Here is a 19,160-nt window from a genome sequence, read left to right on the forward strand (position 1 = left end):
AGGTGCTTTACTAAGTTGGACCTTCGTAACGCTTACCATCTCGTGCGCATCAGAGAGGGGGACGAGTGGAAAACGGCGTTTAACACTCCGTTAGGGCATTTTGAGTACCGGGTTCTGCCGTTTGGTCTCGCCAATGCGCCAGCTGTTTTTCAGGCATTAGTTAATGATGTTCTGAGAGACATGCTGAACATCTTTGTTTTTGTCTATCTTGACGATATCCTGATTTTTTCTCCGTCACTCGAGATTCATGTTCAGCACGTTCGACGTGTTCTACAGCGCCTTTTAGAGAATTGTCTCTACGTAAAGTCTGAGAAGTGCTCTTTTCATGTCTCCTCCGTTACTTTTCTCGGTTCCGTTATTTCCGCTGAAGGCATTCAGATGGATTCCGCTAAGGTCCAAGCTGTCAGTGATTGGCCCGTTCCAAGGTCACGTGTCGAGTTGCAGCGCTTTTTAGGTTTCGCTAATTTCTATCGGCGTTTCATTCGTAATTTCGGTCAAGTTGCTGCCCCTCTCACAGCTCTTACTTCTGTCAAGACGTGTTTTAAGTGGTCCGGTTCCGCCCAGGGAGCTTTTGATCTTCTAAAAGAACGTTTTACGTCCGCTCCTATCCTCGTTACTCCTGACGTCACTAGACAATTCATTGTCGAGGTTGACGCTTCAGAGGTAGGCGTGGGAGCCATTCTATCCCAGCGCTTCCAGTCTGACGATAAGGTTCATCCTTGCGCTTATTTTTCTCATCGCCTGTCGCCATCTGAGCGCAACTATGATGTGGGTAACCGTGAACTGCTCGCCATCCGCTTAGCCCTAGGCGAATGGCGACAGTGGTTGGAGGGGGCGACCGTTCCTTTTGTCGTTTGGACAGACCATAAGAACCTTGAGTACATCCGTTCTGCCAAACGACTTAATGCCCGTCAAGCTCGTTGGGCGTTGTTTTTCGCTCGTTTCGAGTTTGTGATTTCTTACCGTCCGGGTAGCAAGAACACCAAGCCTGATGCCTTATCCCGTCTGTTTAGTTCTTCTGTGGCTTCTACTGATCCCGAGGGGATTCTTCCTTATGGGCGTGTTGTCGGGTTAACAGTCTGGGGAATTGAAAGACAGGTTAAGCAAGCACTCACGCACACTGCGTCGCGCGCGCTTGTCCTAGTAACCTCCTTTTCGTTCCTGTTTCCACTCGTCTGGCTGTTCTTCAGTGGGCTCACTCTGCCAAGTTAGCTGGTCATCCCGGTGTTCGAGGCACTCTTGCGTCTATTCGCCAGCGCTTTTGGTGGCCGACTCAGGAGCGTGACACGCGCCGTTTCGTGGCTGCTTGTTCGGACTGCGCGCAGACTAAGTCGGGTAACTCTCCTCCTGCCGGTCGTCTCAGACCGCTCCCCATTCCTTCTCGACCATGGTCTCACATCGCCCTAGACTTCATTACCGGTCTGCCTTTGTCTGCGGGGAAGACTGTGATTCTTACGGTTGTCGATAGGTTCTCTAAGGCGGCACATTTCATTCCCTCGCTAAACTTCCTTCCGCTAAGGAGACGGCACAAATCATTATCGAGAATGTATTCAGAATTCATGGCCTCCCGTTAGACGCCGTTTCAGACAGAGGCCCGCAATTCACGTCACAGTTTTGGAGGGAGTTCTGTCGTTTGATTGGTGCGTCCGTCAGTCTCTCTTCCGGGTTTCATCCCCAGTCTAACGGTCAAGCAGAGAGGGCCAATCAGACGATTGGTCGCATACTACGCAGCCTTTCTTTCAGAAACCCTGCGTCTTGGGCAGAACAGCTCCCCTGGGCAGAATACGCTCACAATTCGCTTCCTTCGTCTGCTACCGGGTTATCTCCGTTTCAGAGTAGTCTGGGTTACCAGCCTCCTCTGTTCTCATCCCAGCTTGCCGAGTCCAGCGTTCCCTCCGCTCAAGCGTTTGTCCAACGTTGTGAGCGCACCTGGAGGAGGGTGAGGTCTGCACTTTGCCGTTACAGGGCACAGACTGTGAGAGCCGCCAATAAACGCAGGATTAAGAGTCCAAGGTATTGTTGCGGCCAGAGAGTGTGGCTTTCCACTCGCAACCTTCCTCTTACGACAGCTTCTCGTAAGTTGACTCCGCGGTTCATTGGTCCGTTCCGTGTCTCCCAGGTCGTCAATCCTGTCGCTGTGCGACTGCTTCTTCCGCGACATCTTCGTCGCGTCCATCCTGTCTTCCATGTCTCCTGTGTTAAGCCCTTTCTTCGCACCCCCGTTCGTCTTCCCTCCCCCTCCCGTCCTTGTCGAGAGCGCACCTATTTACAAGGTACATAAGATCATGGACATGCGTTCTCGGGGACGGGGTCACCAATACTTAGTGGATTGGGAGGGTTACGGTCCTGAGGAGAGGAGTTGGGTTCCGTCTCGGGACGTGCTGGACCGTTCACTCATTGATGATTTCCTCCGTTGCCGCCAGGATTCCTCCTCGAGTGCGCCAGGAGGCGCTCGGTGAGTGGGGGGTACTGTCATGTTTTGTCATTTATTATCTTGTCTTGTCCCTGTGCTTCCCATTCTATTCGTTTCCCTCTGCTGGTCTTATTAGGTTCTTTCCCTCTTTCTATCCCTCTCTCTCCCCTCCCTCTCTCACTCTCTCGCTCTCTCTTCTCTCTATCGTTCCGTTCCTGCTCCCAGCTGTTCCTATTCCCCTAATCAATCATTTAGTCTTCCCACACCTGTTCCCGATCCTTTCCCCTGATTAGAGTCCCTATTTCTTCCTTTGTGTTCCGTTCCTGTCCTGTCGGTTCCTTGTTTAGAATTCACCGTGCTGTGATTGTGTATCGCCCTGTCGTGTTGTGTTTTCCTCAGATGCTGCGTGGTGAGCAGGTGTCTGAGTCTGTCTGGTTCAAGTGCCTTCCCGAGGCAACCTGCTGTTCACCTGCTGTTCAAGATCGAGTCTCCAGTTTGTCCTCGTCATTTCGAGTGAAAGTTGTGTTTTTTTGTTTGTATTTACTTTACTGGATTAAAGACTCTGTTTTCGCCAAGTCGCTTTTGGGTCCTCTTTCACCTGCATGATAGTCCGTGTGTTGGCAGCAGCCACTCAATGTTAGTGGTGGCTGTTTAACAGTCTGATGACCTTGAGATAGAAGCTGTTTTTCAGTCTCTCGGTCCCAGCTTTGATGCACCTGTACTGACCTCGCCTTCTGGATGATAGCGGGGGGAACAGGCAGTGGCTCGGGTGGTTGTTGTCCTTGATGATCTTTATGGCCTTCCTGTGACATCGGGTGGTGTAGGTGTCCTGGAGGGCAGGTAGTTTGCCCCCGGTGATGCGTTGTGCAGACCTCACTACCCTCTGGAGAGCCTTACGGTTGTAGGCGGAGCAGTTGCCGTACCAGGCGGTGATACAGCCCGACAGGATGCTCTCGATTGTGCATCTGTAAAAGTTTGTGAGTGCTTTTGGTGACAAGCCGAATTTCTTCAGCCTTCTGAGGTTGAAGAGGCGCTGCTGCGCCTTCTTCACGATACGGTCTGTGTGGGTGGACCAATTCAGTTTGTCTGTGATGTGTACGCCGAGGAACTTAAAACTTACTACCCTCTCCACTACTGTTCCATCGATGTGGATAGGGGGGTGTTCCCTCTGCTGTTTCCTGAAGTCCACAATCATCTCCTTAGTTTTGTTGACGTTGAGTGTGAGGTTATTTTCCTGACACCACACTCCGAGGGCTCTCACCTCCTCCCTGTAGGCCGTCTCGTCGTTGTTGGTAATCAAGCCTACCACTGTTGTGTCGTCCGCAAACTTGATGATTGAGTTGGAGGCGTGCGTGGCCATGCAGTCGTGGGTGAACAGGGAATACAGGAGAGGGCTCAGAACGCACCCTTGTGGGGCCCCAGTGTTGAGGATCAGCAGGGTGGAGATGTTGTTACCTACCCTCACCACCTGGGGGCGGCCCGTCAAGAAGTCCAGTACCCAGTTGCACAGGGCGGGGTCGAGACCCAGGGTCTCGAGCTTGATGACGAGCTTGGAGGGTACTATGGTGTTGAATGCCGAGCTGTAGTCGATGAACAGCATTCTCACATAGGTATTCCTCTTGTCCAGGTGGGTTAGGGCAGTGTGCAGTGTGGTTGAGATTGCATCGTCTGTGGACCTATTTGCTCCAGACCCGACAGATGTTAATTCTCTCACCTTCAAACTTAATGAACTGATCAATAAGGTCGAGCAACCTGTCGGTTCCAATTGGAACAATATGTGACTCACCACCTGGATTCGGTCTTATGTATCAAATTATTATTTTTTTAAACATTGGATAAAAGTAGAGACTCAGAGCTATAAAATGGTATATTATACACAGCATTTTTGATGGGTCATGTCAAAGAACTGCTATAACCCTCAGCCATATCCAGTGGTGTAAAAAGTACTACATTTTCATACTTGAGTAATAGTATAAATCATTTCTAATTCCTTATATTAAACCAGACGGCACGATTGTATTTTTTTTTTAAATAGCCAGGGAACAATGTATTAAGTATTAAAAGTAAAAATATAAACCATTTCAACTTCCTTATAATAAGCAAACCAGACGGCACAATTGTATTATATTTCAATTGATGGATAGCCAGGGGCACACTCCAACACGCAGACATAATTTACAAACGAAGCATGTGTTCAGTGAGTCTGCCAGATCAGAGGCAGTATGGATGACCAAGGACCTTCTCTTGATAAATGTTTGAATTAGACAGTTTTCCTGTCAAAATGTATGGTAATGTACAGATACCACAAAAAATAACTTAAGTAGTACTTTCAAGTATTTTTTACATCACTGCCCAAATTCCTTCACAACAGTACATTAGCATACTTTATATACTGTTACACACGCACGTATCACGTACATACACAAGTTAAGGCCATGCAACCGAAGTTGAAACCTGAGTGAGGTGCACATGTATGTCACGAATATTACCGAAGGTGACTCCCCTTCTTGTTCGGGTGGCGCTCGGCGGTCGTCGTCGCCGGTCTACTAGCTATCGCCGATCCGTTGTTCTGTGTTCGTTTAGTTTTGTCTAATTGGTAGCACCTGTTTCTAGTTTGGTTGTTAGGATAGGGTTATATATAGTCTGTTTAGCCCGCTTCTGTTTTGTGCGGGCTTGTTCGTCTGTTTTGTTGTTTGAGTGTATTTTTGTTGGCTTTTGGGTTTCACGCTGTCCGTTTATATTTCTGTTAATTTGTGTTTCCACTTTTGTACATGTTATGTTTCCGGGACATTAAAGCGTGTTGTTTTTCCCACATCTTTTGCTCTCTGCGCCTGACTCATTTACATTACATTTAAGTCATTTAGCAGACGCTCTTATCCAGAGCGACTTACAAATTGGTGCATTCACCTTATGACATCCAGTGGAACAACCACTTTACAATAGTGCATCTAAATATTTTAAGGGGGGTGAGAAGGATTACTTTATCCTATCCTAGGTATTCCTTAAAGAGGTGGGGTTTCAGGTGTCTCCGGAAGGTGGTGATTGACTCCGCTGTCCTGGTGTCGTGAGGGAGTTTGTTCCACCATTGGGGAGCCAGAGCAGCGAACAGTTTTGACTGAGCTGAGCGGGAACTGTACTTCCTCAGTGGTAGGGAGGCGAGCAGGCCAGAGGTGGATGAACGCAGTGCCCTTATTTGGGTGTAGGGCCTGATCAGAGCCTGGAGGTACTGAGGTGCCGTTCCCCTCACAGCTCCGTAGGCAAGCACCATGGTCTTGTAGCGGATGCGAGCTTCAACTGGAAGCCAGTGGAGAGAGCGGAGGAGCGGGGTGACGTGAGAGAACTTGGGAAGGTTGAACACTAGACGGGCTGCGGCGTTCTGGATGAGTTGTAGGGGTTTAATGGCACAGGCAGGAGCCCAGCCAACAGCGAGTTGCAGTAATCCAGACGGGAGATGACAAGTGCCTGGATTAGGACCTGCGCCGCTTCCTGTGTGAGGCAGGGTCGTACTCTGCGGATGTTGTAGAGCATGAACCTACAGGAACGGGCCACCGCCTTGATGTTAGTTGAGAACGACAGTTTGTTGTCCAGGATCACGCCAAGGTTCTTAGCGCTCTGGGAGGAGGACACAATGGAGTTGTCAACCGTGATGGCGAGATCATGGAACGGGCAGTCCTTCCCCGGGAGGAAGAGCAGCTCCGTCTTGCCGAAGTTCAGCTTGAGGTGGTGATCCGTCATCCACACTGATATGTCTGCCAGACATGCAGAGATGCGATTCGCCACCTGGTCATCAGAAGGGGGAAAGGAGAAGATTAATTGTGTGTCGTCTGCATAGCAATGATAGGAGAGACCATGTGAGGTTATGACAGAGCCAAGTGACTTGGTGTATAGCGAGAATAGGAGAGGGCCTAGAACAGAGCCCTGGGGGACACCAGTGGTGAGAGCGCGTAGTGAGGAGACAGATTCTCGCCACGCCACCTGGTAGGAGCGACCTGTCAGGTAGGACGCAATCCAAGCGTGGGCCACGCCGGAGATGCCCAACTCGGAGAGGGTGGAGAGGAGGATCTGATGGTTCACAGTATCGAAGGCAGCCGATAGGTCTAGAAGGATGAGAGCAGAGGAGAGAGAGTTAGCTTTAGCGGTGCGGAGCGCCTCCGTGATACAGAGAAGAGCAGTCTCAGTTGAATGACTAGTCTTGAAACCTGACTGATTTGGATCAAGAAGGTCATTCTGAGAGAGATAGCGGGAGAGCTGACCAAGGACGGCACGTTCAAGAGTTTTGGAGAGAAAAGAAAGAAGGGATACTGGTCTGTAGTTGTTGACATCGGAGGGATCGAGTGTAGGTTTTTTCAGAAGGGGTGCAACTCTCGCTCTCTTGAAGACGGAAGGGACGTAGCCAGCGGTCAGGGATAAGTTGATGAGCGAGGTGAGGTAAGGGAGAAGGTCTCCGGAAATGGTCTGACTCCACACCTCTTCACTCATTTACCGTAACAGAAGCCCACACCTCGATATGGAGTCAGCAGGAGCAGCGACCACTCCTCTTCCCACTATGGAGGAGAGAGTCCATCATCACACATCCATCCTCCATCGCCTAGGATCAGCGATGGATCAGATGATGGAGAGGATGGATCGTTGGGAGAGGAATGGTTTCCCTACTACCCCACCGACCCTCCCACCAGCAACTCTACCATCTTCCCCATCTGGATCCGGTTCCAGCACTCTGCACATGACGCCTCCGAGGAATTACGATGGAGCAGCGACAGGGTGCCAGGGATTCCTGCTGCAATTAGACCTCTACCTGGCCACCGTTCGACCGGCCCCCTCGGAGGTGGAGAGAGTAGGGGTCCTCATCACCTGCCTGATCGGTAGAGCCCTGGAGTGGGCTAATGCGGTCTGGAACGGGCCCGACTCGGCGAAAGACAACTACCCGGAGTTCATCCGCCGTTTCAGGGCCGTGTTCGATCACCCTCCAGAGGGTCGTGCGGCGGGTGAGAGATTGTTCCATCTGAGACAGGGGACGAGGAGCGCGCAGGACTTCACGCTGGAGTTCCGGACCTTGGCTGCAAGAGCAGGGTGGAACGACAGGGCCCTGATAGACCATTACAGGTGTAGCCTGAGAGAGGACGTCCGTAGGGAGCTGGCCTGTCGGGATACTACACTTGGCCTGGATGGACTGATAGACCTGTCAATCCAGTTGGACCATCTGCTAGCTGCTCGTGAACATTCTGAAAGGGTCCTGTCAGTTATACCTCCTGATCCTCCTGCCCCTATCCCGATGGAGCTAGGAGGTACCGCGTCAAGGGAGATCGGAGGAGGAAGCTCCTCCTGTACCAGTTGTGGCCGGAGAGGGCACACGTCTGGTCGGTGCTGGAGGAATTCATCTGGGAATCATGAGGGCAGGCAGAACACTCATCGGTCACCCCAGGTGAGTAAGCACCACACTCTCCCAGAGTTTCCTGTTGGTCACATGTTCCTATTAATTTGTTTCCTAAATTATTCTCCTTCTCTCCAGCATAAGGCACTGGTAGATTCAGGCGCAGCTGGAAACTTTATAGATCGCGGACTCGCTCAGAGGTTGAGGATTCCGTTAGTAAAAGTAAACCCCCCTTTTCCCGTGCACTCTTTAGATAGTCGACCATTAGGGTCAGGGCTGGTGAAGAGAGCCACTATTTCGTTGGAGATGATTACGCAGGGGAATCACAAGGAGCGAATTAGTTTGTTCCTTATCGATTCACCTGCGTTTCCAGTTGTTCTGGGGATTCCCTGGCTAGCTATTCATAATCCTACGATTTTGTGGAAACAGGGAACTCTAAAGGGGTGGTCTGATGAGTGTTCAGGCAGGTGTGTAGGGTTTTCCATCGGTGCTACAACGGTGGAGAGTCCAGACCAGGTTTCCACAGTGCGCATTCCAGCTGAGTATGACGATTTGGCTATCGTTTTCAATAAAAAGAAAGCGACCCAATTACCACCCCATAGGCAGGGGGATTGCGTGATAAATCTCCAGGTTAACGCTGCACTCCCCAGGAGTCATGTGTATCCTTTGTCCCAGGAGGAGAAGGTGGCTATGGAAAATTATATCACTGAGGCTCTGGGACAGGGGTACATTCAGCCCTCCATGTCACCTGTCTCTTCGAGTTTCTTTTTTGTGAAGAAAAAAGATGGTGGTTTGCGTCCGTGTATTGATTATATAGGTCTAAATTCCATCACAGTGGGTTTTAGTTACCCACTACCTCTCATTGCTACGGTAGTGGAATCATTTCACGGAGCGCAGTTCTTCACTAAACTGGATCTCAGGAGTGCTTATAATTTGGTGCGTATTCGGGAGGGAGATGAGTGGAAAACTGCATTTAGCACTACGTCGGGCCATTATGAGTACATCGTCATGCCATACGGTTTAAAGAATGCTCCAGCTATATTTCAATCCTTCGTGGATGAAATACTCAGAGACCTGCATGGACAGGGTGTAGTGGTTTATATTGACGATATTTTGATCTACTCCGCTACACGCTCTGCGCATGTATCTCTTGTGTGCAAGGTTCTTAGACGACTGCTGGAGCATGACCTGTATGTGAAGGCGGAGAAATGTGAGTTTTCCAAACAATCAGTTTCCTTCCTGGGTTATCGCATTTCCAGCTCTGGTTTGGTAATGGAGGGTGACCGCGTTAAGGCCGTGCGTAATTGGCCGACTCCGACCACGGTAAAGGAGGTGCAGCGGTTCTTGGGATTTGCCAATTACTACCGGAGGTTTATCCGGGGTTTTGGTCAGGTAGCTGCCCCTATTACCTCACTGCTGAAGGGGGGGCCGGTGCGTTTACAGTGGTCAGCAGAGGCGAACGGAGCTTTTCATAAGTTGAAGGCGATGTTTACTAAGGCGCCGGTGTTGGCACATCCGGACCCTTCTTTGGCGTTTATAGTAGAGGTGGACGCATCCGAGGCTGGGGTTCGAGCGGTGCTCTCACAGCGTTCGGGTGTGCCACCGAAGCTCCGCCCCTGTGCCTTTTTTTCTAAGAAACTCGGGCCAGCGGAGCGGAATTATGATGTGGGGGATAGGGAGTTGTTGGCTATGGTTAAAGCCCTGAAGGTGTGGAGACACTGGCTTGAGGGGGCTAAGCACCCTTTCCTTATCTGGACTGACCATCGTAACCTGGAGTATATCCGATCAGCTAGGAGACTGAATCCTCGTCAGGCTAGGTGGGCCATGTTTTTCACTAGATTTCATTTCACTATCTCATATAGACCAGGTTCCCTCAACACTAAGGCTGACGCGCTGTCAAGACTCTATGACACTGAGGACAGGTCCATCGATCCTACTCCCATCGTTCCGGCAGCTAAGCTGGTGGCACCGGTAGTATGGGATGTGGACGCGGACATCGAGCGGGCGCTAAGGGGGGAACCTACGCCTCCACAGTGTCCGGAGGGTCGTAGGTACGTGCCGCTGGCTGTTCGTGATCAATTGATTCGATGGGCTCATTGTCTACCCTCGTCGGGTCACCCAGGTATTTATAGGACAGTGAGAGGTCTTCAGAGGAAGTACTGGTGGCCCACTTTGAGGAGGGATGTGCAATTCTATGTTTCCTCCTGTTCGGTGTGCGCCCAGAGTAAGGCTCCTAGACACCTGCCAAGAGGTAAATTACAACCTCTTCCCTTTCCACAACGGCCGTGGACCCATCTTTTGGTGGATTTTCTTACTGACCTCCCCCCCTCTCAGGGTAACACTACTATCCCGGTCGTTGTGGATCGGTTCTCTAAGTCCTGCCGTCTTATCCCATTGCCCGGTCTCCCTACGGCCCTACAGACTGCGGAAGCTCTTTTCACCCATGTCTTCCGGCACTACCGGGTGCCCGAGGATATAGTTTCTTATCGGGGCCCCCAATTTATCTCCCGTGTTTGGAGGGCATTTATGGAACGTCTGGGGGTCTCGGTCAGCCTTACCTCAGGGTATCACCCGGAGAGTAATGGTCAGGTGGAGATAGTTAACCAGGAGGTGGGTAGGTTTCTGCGGTCGTATTGCCAGGACCGGCCAGGCGAGTGGGCGAGATATATTCCCTGGGCAGAAATAGCCCAGAATTCACTAAGCCACTCTTCTACCAACATGTCACCATTTGAGTGCGTGTTGGGGTACCAGCCGGTCCTGGCACCGTGGCATCAGAGCCAGACTGAGGCTCCTGCTGTGGAGGAGTGGGTACAGCGCTCTAAGGAGACCTGGAGGGCAGTCCAAGAGTCATTACGCCAAGCGAGTATAAGGCAGAAGAAGAGCGCTGACCATCACCGCAGTGAGGCCCCCGTGTTTGCACCTGGGGACAGGGTCTGGCTCTCGACCCGAAACCTGCCTCTCCGCTTGCCCTGCCGGAAGCTGGGTCCGCAGTGTATAGGGCCATTTAAAGTCCTGAGGAGAATAAATGAGGTTTGTTATCGATTATTACTTCCTTCGTATTATCGTATTAACCCCTCATTTCATGTGTCTCTTCTCAGGCCGGTGGTAGCTGGTCCCATGCAGGAAAATGAGGTACCGGAGGTTCCTCCGCCCCCTCTGGACATCGAGGGGTCCGCGGCGTACAAGATACGAGCTATTCTGGACTCGAGACGAGGCTTGCAGTACCTCGTCGAGGCTTGCAGTACCTCGTCGACTGGGAGGGGTACGGTCCGGAGGAGAGGTGCTGGGTTCCGGTGAGGGATATTCTGGACCCATCCATGTTGAGTGAATTCCATCGCCTCCGTCCGGATCGCCCAGCGCCTCGGCCTCCGGGTCGTCCCCGAGGCCGGCGTCGGCGCGCTGCGGGAGCTGCGCGTCAGGAGGGGGGTAATGTCACGAATATTACCGAAGGTGACTCCCCTTCTTGTTCGGGTGGCGCTCGGCGGTCGTCGTCGCCGGTCTACTAGCTATCGCCGATCCGTTGTTCTGTGTTCGTTTAGTTTTGTCTAATTGGTAGCACCTGTTTCTAGTTTGGTTGTTAGGATAGGGTTATATATAGTCTGTTTAGCCCGCTTCTGTTTCGTGCGGGCTTGTTCGTCTGTTTTGTTGTTTGAGTGTATTTTTGTTGGCTTTTGGCTTTCACTCTGTCTGTTTATATTTCTGTTCATTTGTGTTTCCACTTTTGTACATGTTATGTTTCCGGGACATTAAAGCGTGTTGTTTTTCCCACATCTTTTGCTCTCTGCGCCTGACTCCACACCTCTTCACTCATTTACCGTAACAATGTACAGTACATAAACCGATGCATGCACCATATATTTAAGTTGTGGACACTTGAGACGGTCTCATGATATTGTTGCAGTATGTCACAAAATCATGATACGACCACACAAATCAATATTCATTTTATTTATCAATATTTATAGTCTTGCTAAGTGGATGGTCTCTACAGAAGGTGTAAACAGTACAGCCAAATGGTTACTTGCATAGTAGCAATATCAGAAATAGATAGTGTCAATATAAATAGAATATACTGTATGTACAAGAACAATAACGATATCAGTGATATACGAGGTAGTTATATGCATACAGGTGTAAAGTGGCTGAGCAGCAGGATAGAAAACAATAGCTGCAACGTATGGCATGTAATGTATGTTAGGAGAGAGTCATGTGAATACAGGCACTGCAGATAGTGCTGATGACTGGTCCGTCCAAACCACGCATGAAGGGAATCTATATTCAGAGAGCGTTTCTGTCCTGCCCTTGACTTTGGTGCAGGGCATGTGATGTCCATAGCCTCAAAAATATAGTTTGTCTAGCTGTGTCCAGTCCAGGTGGTGCTTTTACAGGCAGACCATCTATGGGAGGAAGGATGCTAGCGTTGCGTAGCAACTGAAACCTGGTCCCGACTGAGTCCGAATGCTCCTTGGCGACAACAACACCAGGCTCCAGAGCATTGAAGCTATAAAACAGGGAATAACAACAACAAAAAAATCAGAAGACATTACAACCCTGCACAACATCAATGTACCTCCCAAGTTTAGATAAGAATAACCTCATACAAAGAAAACCATTTTTTACCTGAAGTTCTGGTACTGCTTGATCTGTGGCAGCAGCCTGAAGGACAGAGTCAGGTGTTGTTGCCAGACATAGCTTTCCACCAGCACTGTACCATCCTCCAGTCCAACCAGCTGTGGGATGTTGACACATGTCACAGTGCTGTCCTTCACAACACCAGAAATCTCAGACAAGGTATTCACTCAGGTCTTTCTGAAGCCCTGTTTGATGAGGCCAAAGCACAAGTCAGGGGCAAACTGAAGGTCCAGATTGTGGTAGAGCTTGTGCATGGTCCACCAGGCACAATACCAGAGAACAAACTTAATGTTTTGGCCACTGCAGTTATCACAATTCAGGTCCACATGTGTTTTCCCAACTCCATAGTTGAAGAAATTGTGCATGTAGGCAGCTCTCTTTTTGATGACTGTATGACTGGTGGATTAGAGTCAGGCGTGTTCTACTGATTAATGCTGAAAGAAATTCCAGATACAAATACTTCAGCATTATCATCACTACACACAGCTCATACAGGTAATGTTAGCCAGCTGGCTAGTTAACAGCAAAGTTTTAACTAGCAATACAAACCGATTGTCATAGCTAGTTAAAGTTAACCAATAAGTTCAATGTTAGCTAGCTAGCATTAGGCTATAACTAGCAATGCGAAATGGCATTCTGAGAAAACATCTTTAACGTTACACACACTTCATACACATAAATTAATCTTAGCTAGCAAGCAAGCCAGCCACCTAACCTCACCAAACAGCAAGCTTTAACTTGGGATCTTTTGTTTAGACATGTCATGTTAACTAGATAGCTAAATTAACTATAATCCCAATCCATAGAGTAAAGTTACTAGCAATATAAACCAATGGTCATAGCATGCTAAAGTTATCTAGATTCTGTAGCTAGATTCTTAACTGTATACATGGATGACTGCAGCCACTTTTATAAGACATCCTGTGTTGTTTCCGTTTAGTTTGCACAGCTTGTTTGGCCCGTGGTGTTCCACTGATTTCAAAATGTGTTATGAAATGAGAGTCAGCATAGCATGGCATGATCCTCTTCCAGAAAGTATTCCATCAAAACTTTTTCCCACTGACCTTTGTCGATAGTGCCTGATAAATTCTGGGCATCAATGTTATTGAGAGCAGTAGCAACATATTTGCAGTTCTCCATGGCTAACATAATAACTTTCTGAAAAAAACTGCAGTACAAGCAGCTCATTTTATAGACACAAGATGCAACACCGACCAATCCAAACTCATCTCTCGGCATGTCCAGCCCACTCATTATCTCAGACAATCATTTACATTTAAGTCATTTAGCAGACGCTCTTATCCAGAGCGACTTACAAATTGGTGCATTCACCTTATGACATCCAGTGGAACAGCCACTTTACAATAGTGCATCTACATATTTTAGGGGGGTGAGAAGGATTACTTTATCCTATCCTAGGTATTCCTTAAAGAGGTGGGGTTTCAGGTGTCTCCGGAAGGTGGTGATTGATTCCGCTGTCCTGGCGTCGTGAGGGAGTTTGTTCCACCATTGGGGAGCCAGAGCAGCGAACAGTTTTGACTGGGCTGAGCGGGAACTGTACTTCCTCAGTGGTAGGGAGGCGAGCAGGCCAGAGGTGGATGAACGCAGTGCCCTTATTTGGGTGTAGGGCCTGATCAGAGCCTGGAGGTACTGAGGTGCCGTTCCCCTCACAGCTCCGTAGGCAAGCACCATGGTCTTGTAGCGGATGCGAGCTTCAACTGGAAGCCAGTGGAGAGAGTGGAGGAGCGGGGTGACGTGAGAGAACTTGGGAAGGTTGAACACCAGACGGGCTGCGGCGTTCTGGATGAGTTGTAGGGGTTTAATGGCACAGGCAGGGAGCCCAGCCAATTGTTGCAGTAATCCAGACGGGAGATGACAAGTGCCTGGATTAGGACCTGTGCCGCTTCCTGTGTGAGGCAGGGTCGTAGCTGCGGATGTTGTAGAGCATGAACCTACAGGAACGGGCCACCGCCTTGATGTTAGTTGAGAACGACAGGGTGTTGTCCAGGATCACGCCAAGGTTCTTAGCGCTCTGGGAGGAGGACACAATGGAGTTGTCAACCGTGATGGCGAGATCATGGAACGGGCAGTCCTTCCCCGGGAGGAAGAGCAGCTCCGTCTTGCCGAAGTTCAGCTTGAGGTGGTGATCCGTCATCCACACTGATATGTCTGCCAGACATGCAGAGATGCGATTCGCCACCTGGTCATCAGAAGGGGGAAAAGAGAAGATTAATTGTGTGTCGTCTGCATAGCAATGATAGGAGAGACCATGTGAGGTTATGACAGAGCCAAGTGACTTGGTGTATAGCGAGAATAGGAGAGGGCCTAGAACAGAGCCCTGGGGGACACCAGTGGTGAGAGCGCATGGTGAGGAGACAGATTCTCGCCACGCCACCTGGTAGGAGCGACCTGTCAGGTAACGCAATCCAAGCGTGGGCCACGCCGGAGATGCCCAACTCGGAGAGGGTGGAGAGGAGGATCTGATGGTTCACAGTATCGAAGGCAGCCGATAGGTCTAGAAGGATGAGAGCAGAGGAGAGAGAGTTAGCTTTAGCGGTGCGGAGCGCCTCCGTGATACAGAGAAGAGCAGTCTCAGTTGAATGACTAGTCTTGAAACCTGACTGATTTGGATCAAGAAGGTCATTCTGAGAGAGATAGCGGGAGAGCTGACCAAGGACGGCACGTTCAAGAGTTTTGGAGAGAAAAGAAAGAAGGGATACTGGTCTGTAGTTGTTGACATCGGAGGGATCGAGTGTAGGTTTTTTCAGAAGGGGTGCAACTCTCGCTCTCTTGAAGACGGAAGGGACGAGCCAGCGGTCAGGGATAAGTTGATGAGCGAGGTGAGGTAAGGGAGAAGGTCTCCGGAAATGGTCTGGAGAAGAGAGGAGGGGATAGGGTCAAGCGGGCAGGTTGTTGGGCGGCCGGCCGTCACAAGACGCGAGATTTCATCTGGAGAGAGAGGGGAGAAAGAGGTCAGAGCACAGGGTAGGGCACTGTGAGCAGAACCAGCGGTGTCGTTTGACTTAGCAAACGAGGATCGGATGTCGTCGACCTTCTTTTCAAAATGGTTGACGAAGTCATCTGCAGAGAGGGAGGAGGGGGGAGGGGAGGAGGATTCAGGAGGGAGGTGAAGGTGGCAAAGAGCTTCCTAGGGTTAGAGGCAGATGCTTGGAATTTAGAGTGGTAGAAAGTGGCTTTAGCAGCAGAGACAGAGGAGGAAAATGTAGAGAGGAGGGAGTGAAAGGATGCCAAGAGTTTTCCTTCATTTCCCGGCTGTGCCCTGTTCTGTGAGCTCGCAATGAGTCGTCAAGCCACGGAGCGGGAGGGAGGACCGAGCCGGCCTGGAAGATAGGGGACATAGAGAGTCAAAGGATGCAGAAAGGGAGGAGAGGAGGGTTGAGGAGGCAGAATCAGGAGATAGGTTGGAGAAGGTTTGAGCAGAGGGAAGAGATGATAGGATGGAAGAGGAGAGAGTAGCGGGGGGAGAGAGAGCGAAGGTTGGGACGGCGCGATACCATCCGAGTAGGGGCAGTGTGGGAAGTGTTGGATGAGAGCGAGAGGGAAAAGGATACAAGGTAGTGGTCGGAGACTTGGAGGGGAGTTGCAATGAGGTTAGTGGAAAAACAGCATCTAGTAAAGATGAGGTCGAGCGTATTGCCTGCCTTGTGAGTAGGGGGAAGGTGAGAGGGTGAGGTCAAAAGAGGAGAGGAGTGGAAAGAAGGAGGCAGAGAGGAATGAGTCAAAGGTAGACGTGGGGAGGTTTCGCCCAGAACTGTGAGAGGTGAGCCATCCTCAGGAAAGGAGCTTATCAAGGCATCAAGCTGATGAATCCGAGGGGACCTGGAGGGCGATAAATGATAAGGATGTTAAGCTTGAAAGGGCTGGTAACTGTGACAGCATGAAATTCAAAGGAGGCGATAGACAGATGGGTAAGGGGAGAAAGAGAGAATGACCACTTGGGAGAGATAAGGATCCAGATGCCACCAGCTCCCGCTGACCAGAAGCTCTCGGGGTGTGCGAGAACACGTGGGCGGACGAAGAGAGAGCAGTAGGAGATAGCAGTGTTATCTGTGGTGATCCATGTTTCTGTCAGTGCCAAGTCGAGGGACTGGAGGGAGGCATAGGCTGAGATGAACTCTGCCCAGCCAGTTCCAGAGGCTACCGGAGACCTTATCTCAGACGCGGTGTGGAGCGTTTGTATGGTCTGTGCAGAGAGGAGAGAACAGGGATAGACAGACACATAGTTGACAGGCTACAGAAGAGGCTACGCTAATGCAAGGAGATTGGAATGACAAGTGGACTACACGTCTCAAATGTTCAGAAAAATCTTCAGAAACAATCATGGCTAGCGTGAAGGTTGCTTACTTTTTCTGGGGATAAACCAACTAGGCTCATAATTTAACAATTTTATTCGTATTTACCGATGACATACACGTTTGATATTAAGGCACATGAAGGTTCACATGTTTGAGAAAGCATTTCTGCCCCAAAAAATGCATTTTGATAAAAAAATATGTTTTTACATTCAAAAGGATCTCTGTGAAGTCGTGACTTGCGACGTACGCCGAGATCTATTTTTACCTTATGATCGCTGGAGACATGTAAAATCAATCATATGACAGCCACAGTAAGTTGCCACCACTGTCATTGCCTTTAGTGTTGCCTTTAGTGTTAATTTCCTTACATTTTGCATCATATTAGGCTAAAGTTTTACAAGTTGTGTAAAGAATTGGGACATGTGGCCTATTTTGAATCATTATGGAACGCAGACCATACCAGGAATACCTATGTAAGAATGCTGTTCATCGACTACAGCTCAGCATTTAACACCATAGTACCCCCCAAACTCGTCATTAAGCTCGAGGCCCTGGGTCTCGACCCCAACCTGTGCAACTGGGTCCTGGAATTCCTGACGGGCCACCCCCAGGTGGTGAGGGTAGGAAACAACATCTCTACCCCGCTGATCCTCAACACTGGGGCCCCACAAGGGTGCGTTCTCAGCCCTCTCCTGTACTCCCTGTTCACCCATAACTGAGTGGCCATGCACACCTCCAACTCAACCATCAAGTTTGCAGACAACATTACAGTGGTAGGCTTGATTACCAACAATGATGAGACGACCTACAGGGAGGAGGTGAGGGCCCTCGGAGTGTGGTGTCAGTAAAAAAAGCTCACACACAATGTCAACAAAACAAAGGAGATGATCGTGGACTTCAGGAAACAGCAGAGGGAGCAGCCCTTTTTCCACATTGACGGACTATACTGAACTGCAGTGGAGAAGGTGGAAAGTTTTAAGTTCCTCGGCATACACATTACATACAAACTGAAATGGTCCACCCACACAGACAGTGTGGTGAAGAAGGTGCAACAGCGCCTCTTCAACCTCAGGAGGCTGAAGAAATTTGGCTTGTCACAAAAAACACTCACAAACTTTTACAATTTTAATTTTAATTTTACCTTTATTTAACCAGGCAAGTCAGTTAAGAACACATTCTTATTTTCAATGACGGCCTGGGAACAGTGGGTTAACTGCCTGTTCAGGGGCAGAACAACAGATTTGTACCTTGTCAGCTCGGGAGTTTGAACTCGCAACCTTCCGGTTACTAGTCCAACGCTCTAACCACTAGGCTACGCTGCCGCATAATCGAGAGCATCCTGTCAGTCTGTATCATCGCCTTGGTACGGCAACTGCTCTGCCCACAACCACAAGGCTCTCCAGAGGGTAGTGAGGTCTGCACAACGCATCACTGAGGGCAAACTACCTACCCACCCTCCAGGACACCTACACCACCCGATGTCACAGGAAGGCCATAAAGATCAAAGGACAACAACCACCCGAGCCACTGCCTGTTCACCCCGCTATCATCCAGAAGGTGAGGTCAGTACAGGTGCATCAAAGCTGGGACCGAGAGACTGAAAAAACAGCTTCTATCTCAAGGCCATCAGACTGTTAAACAGCCATCACTAACATTGAGTGGCTGCTGCCAACATACTGACTCAAATCTCTAGCCACTTTAATAATTAAAAATTGGATGTAATAAATTTACCACTAGCCACTTTAAACAATGTCACTTTATATAATATTTACATACCCTACATTACTCATCTCATATGTATATATTGTACTCTATACCATCTACTGCATCTTGCCTATGCCATTCGGCCATCGCTCATCCATATATTTTTATGTACACTTTCTCATTCTTCCTTCACACTTGTGTGTGTATAATGTAGTTGTTGTGAAATTATTAGATTATTTGTTAGATATTACTGCATGATCGGAACTAGAAGCACAAGCATTTCGCTACACTCGCATTAACATCTGCTAACCATGTGTACGTGACAAATACAATTTAATTTGATACCTAGCAGTTTAAACCTGGAGCCTTGCGCACGGTTCACAACAACTAGACTGTTGTCATTACACTCCTTAAATCCATGATTAATGAGTATTATTAGGGTAGATTTATAGGACTACTGTTCAACCCCTATTGTTCACTTTTTTTCACCTTCCAATATTTCATGGATTTAAACATTTAATATGGCAACTTTCAGGATGAATAACATTGAAAGTCATGTATTTAGTTCAGAAAAAGGCTTTGTTGAAGCACCTTTGGCAGTGATTACAGCCTTGGGTCTTCTTGGGTATAACGCTACAAGCTTAGCACACCTGTATTTGGAGAGTTTCTCCCATTCTTCTCTGCAGATCCTCTCATGCTCTGTCAGGTTGGATGAGGAGCGTCG

Source organism: Oncorhynchus gorbuscha, linkage group LG16 (genome assembly GCF_021184085.1).
Source record: "Oncorhynchus gorbuscha isolate QuinsamMale2020 ecotype Even-year linkage group LG16, OgorEven_v1.0, whole genome shotgun sequence".
In the NCBI taxonomy this organism is placed as follows: domain Eukaryota; kingdom Metazoa; phylum Chordata; class Actinopteri; order Salmoniformes; family Salmonidae; genus Oncorhynchus; species Oncorhynchus gorbuscha.